This window comes from Triticum dicoccoides, chromosome 2B, assembly GCF_002162155.2.
Source record: "Triticum dicoccoides isolate Atlit2015 ecotype Zavitan chromosome 2B, WEW_v2.0, whole genome shotgun sequence".
Taxonomy (NCBI): Eukaryota; Viridiplantae; Streptophyta; class Magnoliopsida; order Poales; family Poaceae; genus Triticum; species Triticum dicoccoides.
In genome coordinates, this window is record NC_041383.1 from 129029220 (window position 1) to 129035716 (window position 6497).

A 6497-nucleotide genomic window follows, 5' to 3' on the forward strand; every position below is an offset into this window, starting at 1 on the left:
CGCCATCGCCGGCGTGGTACACCACCTCGTAGCACCGCCGGCACGCAGCAGCGCCTGCAGCTCCCCTGCTGCATCATCTCCTCCTTCCTTAGGCGATCTGCTCGAGCGTAGAGCACCTCGCCCTAGTTCATGTCTCGTGTGCATGGAAAAGCATGGTGGTGGTCGCCTCCCGGCGATTTGCGTGAGCTTGGTCGGGAGGAGCAGGTGGTAGCCATGGCTTTCTTGCCGATCTGGAGCGGGGGGGTGGGTGGGTTACGCTCTGAAAGAGGACGAGAGGACGAGAGTACGAGAAGAAAGAGGAGGGGACAAGAGCATCTCCAGCCGCGCCCCCACAACGGCCTCCCCAGGCGATTTTTTGCGCAGGCGCCAAAAAACGGCCCAGTCGCGCCCCCAGGAGCCCGTTTTTCGCCGGCTTGGGCCGAAATCAGCGCCGGCGGACCCAGGCGAACCTGACGCGCCAGGGGATGCTCGGGGGCGCCGGGGCAAGTGTTTTGGCGCAAAACAGTCGCGGGCCCGCCGAGTCAGCGAGACGGCCGCTTCCTCGACCTCATCGCCTCGGTTCTCGCGGGAATTAATGCAAAGGTTGCCGCGCTGTCGCACCGGTCAACCTCCATTGATGCCTCACGGGCGGCGCAGTGAAGATGCCGCCGATGCGCGTCCCGCCCACCTGCGCCACGCGTCCTCCCGCATGCCGCCCCACCACCCCGCTTCGGCTATAAAAGGCGCCCCCTCCCCGCATGGAGCCGGGGTCGTCCTCGTCGTCGGGCTCTGGCTCAACAGCCCCCCGCCCCGTCAAACCCGAGCCGGAGGGGACACCGCTCGAGCGTCGCGCTCGCATCGGCACCCTCGTCATCAACGAGCCCTCACCTGCGACGGCGTCGGCGAGGCGCTCCCTCCGCCTGGTCCGGCCGAAACCCGAGCCGGAGATGCTCCCCGTGAAGCCGGAGCATGCCGGCATGATGGCCCTCGACGACGAGTCCGCCCTCAAATGGGCGAGGGAGGACTACGTCCACGAGCAGGTGCGCCGCCAGTGTCGGGCGTACCTGGAGACCTAGGCCAGTAGCCGAGCCGGGGCCCGTCACCGCGCCGAGGAGCGTTGCCGCGTCGAGGAGGGCGGCGTTATCGTCATCGACAGCGACGACGAGGGCGAGGCCGGGCCGTAAAGCGCTGTCGGCGACCACGACGAGGGATGCAGCAGGGACGTCGCAGGCGAGGCGCGCGACGACGACGACGACGGCAGCGGCGACGACTACACCCGCTTCTATAGGCTTCTTGGCATGTAGACGGCGACGGTGGCGACGGTGGCGGCAGTGGCTAGGCTTTTTAGTTTGTTTTTAAGTTAGTTCATGCATGTTTTTAAGTTTTTGTATAAATTTCGACGAAAATGGCCGAGTTCATGCAGAAGTTGCACTAGTAGAAAAAGGGTCAAATGTGAGACACATCAGTCCCGGTTTGTAACAGAACCGGCACTAATATGTCCATTAGTGCCGGTTCCAACGGCTAGCCGGGAGGAGCTCTTTAGTACCGGTTCGTGGCAAACATTTAGCACCGGTTCGTGCCACGAACCAGTACTAATGAGAGTGGTGGCAGGATGTTGTCAGAGTGGGGCCCTTCCAGCACCTTTAGTACCGGTTCGTGGCACGAACCGGTACTAAAGGTCGTCCTATATAAATCCTTCGTCCACCCGCACTCTGTTCTTCCCCTTTCCCCTCTCCCTCTCTTTTGTTCTTCCCTTCTTCCTCTCGAGTTCATCACAAAAATTGCCTCAAATTTGTCAAGATTTGCAGGCCCTCATCCATTCAAATGATCACCAAGGTTAGCAACTTTGTCCTTTCATCTCTCATTGCTAGATTAGCTCTTGCATTGGTTTATATAGTGATTAATTGTGGGTTTTAGTAATTTGGGAGGAATTATATGTGGTAGTATTTGATTTATATGCAATATGAGGTCAAAATAATACTTAGTTTGCATATGTAGGTGTGGTTTACTTAGTGCCTTCTAAATCTCCGTCGTAACCACCGTCGATCGCCCGCACCGTCCCGTCGCCGGCACCACCTTGTGGTGAGCCTCTTGTTCATGAAATTTTATATAAAAAAATGATGTTTGTGTGATTTGGATATATAGTTACTCGTATAATAATTATCTTACCCGTACGTTGTTTGTTATACATAGTGCCATGGTTTTGATATCCGTCCCCGTCGGCCCTCGTCCTTGTTATGATTCAGATGTGGTATATTCTCTTTTAAACTATTTGTTGCATTTCGTGTTTATGACAAATAATTATGCCCATCAAGTTGACATAGATATTTTTATCTAGGAGGTATGTGAACCGGAAATTCCAACCGACCCTATTGTTGAGAGGTTAAATTTAGTTGAAAGAGAAAACGAGTACTTGAAAGAAAAATTGAAAAGAATTGAGGGGGAGAAGATGGAATTGGAGTTGCATGTTGCCAATGTCGTCGATGATCACAAGATCAAGATGGAGAAAATGCACTTGAAGATTAGAAAGATTAGAAAATATGCCATCGATAGTGAGGCTTGGTATCATTATGCTATTGGATCAATTGTTACCTTAGTTGCGATCTTGATCACATTTGTTGTTGCATTTAAATGCTTTAGCTAGAGAGTTATTTGTTTGTTGCATTTAAGTGTTGTATGAACTTTATGTATGAACTTGTATTAATTTGGTCTATTCGGTGTTGTGTAATGAAGATGAGCCGGCAATGGATGTACGATGACCGATGCTCTCCCCAGTTCGTTGAGGGCGTGCATACTTTTCTGCTTGCGGCTGAGGCAAACAAGCGGGCGGATGGTTTTATGCCTTGTCCATGTGCTGGCTGTAAGAATGATCGCAATTACTCTACGTCAAGAACCATTCATGTCCACCTGTTTGAGTCCGGTTTCATGCCCCACTATAATGTTTGGACCAAGCACGGAGAAAGAGGGGTTATGATGGAAGACAATGAAGAAGAAGAGGACGACGACAGCTATCCTGGCCATGGGTTCCCTGAATACGATGATACAACAATGGGGGAAGAAGCTGAGCCGGTAATGCGGGAAGAAGCTGAGCCGACAATGCGGGAAGAAGCTGAAGAAGAGGCATCAGATGAGCCCGTTGATGATCTAGGTCGGGCCATTGCCGATGCAAAGAGAAACTGCGCAAGTGATTTGGAGAAGAAGAAGTTGCAGCGCATGTTAGAGGATCACAAAAAATTGTTGTACCCGAATTGCGTAGGTGACAAGAAAAAGCTGGGCACCACACTGGAATTGCTGCAATGGAAGGCAGAGAATGGTGTATCTGACAAGGGATTTGGAAAGTTGCTGGTAATGATAAAGGATATGCTTCCAAAGGACAACGAATTGCCCGAGAGTACGTACGAAGCAAAGAAGGTTGTCTGCCCTCTAGGGTTAGAGGTGCAGAAGATACATGCATGCCCTAATGATTGCATCCTCTACTGCGGTGAGTACGTGGATTTGAATGCTTGCCCGGTATGTGGTGCATTGCGCTATAAGATCAGCCGCGATGAGCATGGTGATGTCGAGGGCGAGCGCCCCAGGAAGAAGATTCCTGCCAAGGTGATGTGGTATTCTCCTATAATACCACGGTTGAAACGTTTGTTCCAAAACAAAGAGCATGCCAAGGCGATGCGATGGCACAGAGAAGACCGTAAGAAAGACGGAAAGTTGAGAGTACCCGCTGACGGGTCGCAGTGGAGAAAAATCAAAAGAAAGTACGGGAAAGGAGTTTGCAGATGACGCAAGGAGCATATGGTTTGGTCTAAGCGCAGATGGCATTAATCCTTTTGGGGAGCAGAGCAGCAACCATAGCACCTGGCCTGTGACTCTATGTTTGTATAACCTTCCTCCTTGGTTGTGCATGAAGCGGAAGTTCATTATGATGCCAGTGCTCATCCAAGGCCCTAAACAACCCGACAACGACATTGATGTGTACCTAAGGCCATTAGTTGAAGAACTCTTACAACTGTGGAATGGAACAGGTGTACGTGCATGGGATGAGCACAAACAGGAAGAATTTAACCTAAAGGCATTGTTGTTCATGACCATCAATGATTGGCCTGCTCTTAGTAACCTTTTAGGACAGACAAACAAGGGATACCACGGATGCACGCACTGTTTGGATGATACGGACAATATATATTTGAATAGTTGTAAGAAGAATGTGTACCTGGGACATCGTCGATTTCTTCCGAGCAGGCATCTCGTAAGAAAGAAAGGCAAGCATTTCAAAGGTGAGGCGGATCACCGGACGAAGCCTCGCCACCGTACTGGTGCTGATGTACATGATATGGTCAAGGATTTGAAGGTGATATTTGGAAAGGGTCCTGCGGACAACCTATTCCAAAGGACGCTGACGGACGCGCACCCATGTGGAAGAAGAAATCTATATTTTGGGACCTGCCATATTGGAAAGACCTAGAGGTTCGCTCCGCAATCGATGTGATGCACGTGACGAAGAATCTTTGCGTGACCCTGCTTGGCTTCTTGGGCGTGTATGGGAAGACAAAAGATACACCTGAGGCACGGGAGGACCAGCAACGTATGCACGGAGAAGACGGCATACATCAGGGTCATGCAAGCTACACTCTTACCAAAGAAGAGAAGGAAATCTTCTTTGAATGCCTGCTCAGTATTAAGGTACCGTCTGGCTTCTCGTCGAATATAAAGGGAATAATAAACATGGCAGAGAAAAAGTTCCAGAACCTAAAGTCTCATGACTGCCACATGATTATGACGCAACTGCTTCCGGTTGCATTGAGGGGGCTTCTACGGGAAAATGTTCGATTAGCCATTGTGAAGCTATGTGCATTTCTCAATGCAATTTCTCAGAAGGTAATCGATCCAGAAATCATACCAAGGTTACAGAATGATTTGGTGCAATGTCTTGTCAGTTTCGAGTTGGTGTTCCCACCATCCTTCTTCAACATCATGACGCACGTCCTAGTTCACCTATGCGAAGAGATTAACGTTTTGGGTCCTGTATTTCTACACAATATGTTCCCCTTTGAGAGGTTCATGGGAGTCTTAAAGAAATGTGTTCATAACCGTGCTAGGCCAGAAGGAAGCATCTCCAAGGGCCATCAAAATGAGGAGGTCATTGAGTTTTGTATTGACTTTATTCCTGACCTTAAGCCGATTGGTGTTCCTGAATCGCGGCATAAGGGCAGACTGGATGGAAAAGACACGCTAGGAGGGGAACAAATAATATGTATGGACGGACATTCTCTCACTGAAGCACACTACACAGTTCTACAGAATTCCGCCTTGGTGGCTCCGTATATGGATGAACACAAGAATTTGCTACGCTCCAAACACCCGGAGCGGTCTGATGACTGGATTACACGTGAACAAACCAGGAGTTTTGCCAGCTGGTTGCAGACACGTACCATGCATGACACCTCTATTGAACATGACATGTACTTGCTGTCCCAGTTACCATCTTCGAATATAATGAGTTTCAAAGGGTACGAGATAAATGGTAATACATTTTACACGATCGCCCAAGATAAGAAGAGCACCAACCAAAACAGTGGTGTCCGCTTTGATGCAGAAACCAAGACGGGAAAGGAAACATATTATGGTTATATACATGACATATGGGAGCTTGACTATCGACGTGGTTTAAAGGTCCCTTTGTTTCGGTGCAAATGGGTCAATATGACACGAGGCGGGGTAACGGAAGACCTGCAGTACAGAATGACAATAGTGGATCTCAACAATCTTGCGTATGCAGACGAACCATTCGTCCTAGCCAATGATGTGGCACAGGTTTTCTATGTGAAGGACATGTCTACCAAGCCAAGAAAAAGAAAAGATAAGGAAGCGAATGCATCGTACGATGAGCCAAAGCGGCACATAGTTCTTTCTGGGAAGAGAAACATCGTGGGAGTGGATGACAAGACAGACAAGTCAGAAGATTATGAAAAGTTTGATGAAATTGCTCCATTCACAGTGAATATTGACCCGAGCATCCCGTTAAATGATGAAGATTTTCCATGGTTACGGCGCAAAGGGACACACACGAAGAAAAAGTTTCACACCCAAAGATCTGGGATGTGATCGGCTTCATTATCATCACTTTCTTCTGTGTTTCGCACCGAGAGGGGAATCTCTGTAATAGTTAGGGTAGTTATGTGTTTTGGCATTTGAAACGCGAAGAAATTTTATGTGCAAACAAATTCTTTCATGCCTTTACTGATTTTTAAAGTTAAGTTATTCACAAACTAGTGATTCACACTAATTTCAAATAATTCAAAATTTAAACTATTCAAATTTGAAAACTACGGGCACTAACAGAAAGTTTGTAATTTTTTGTACCTAAAACAAAAATGTTCACAAAGAAACTCTAAATACACAAAAAAAACAACACAAAAATAAATAAAGCAAAAAAATAATAAAAAAAAGCCCTAACAGAAAGTTTGTAATTTTTTGTACCTAAAACAAAAATGTTCACAAAGAAACTCTAAATACACAAAAAA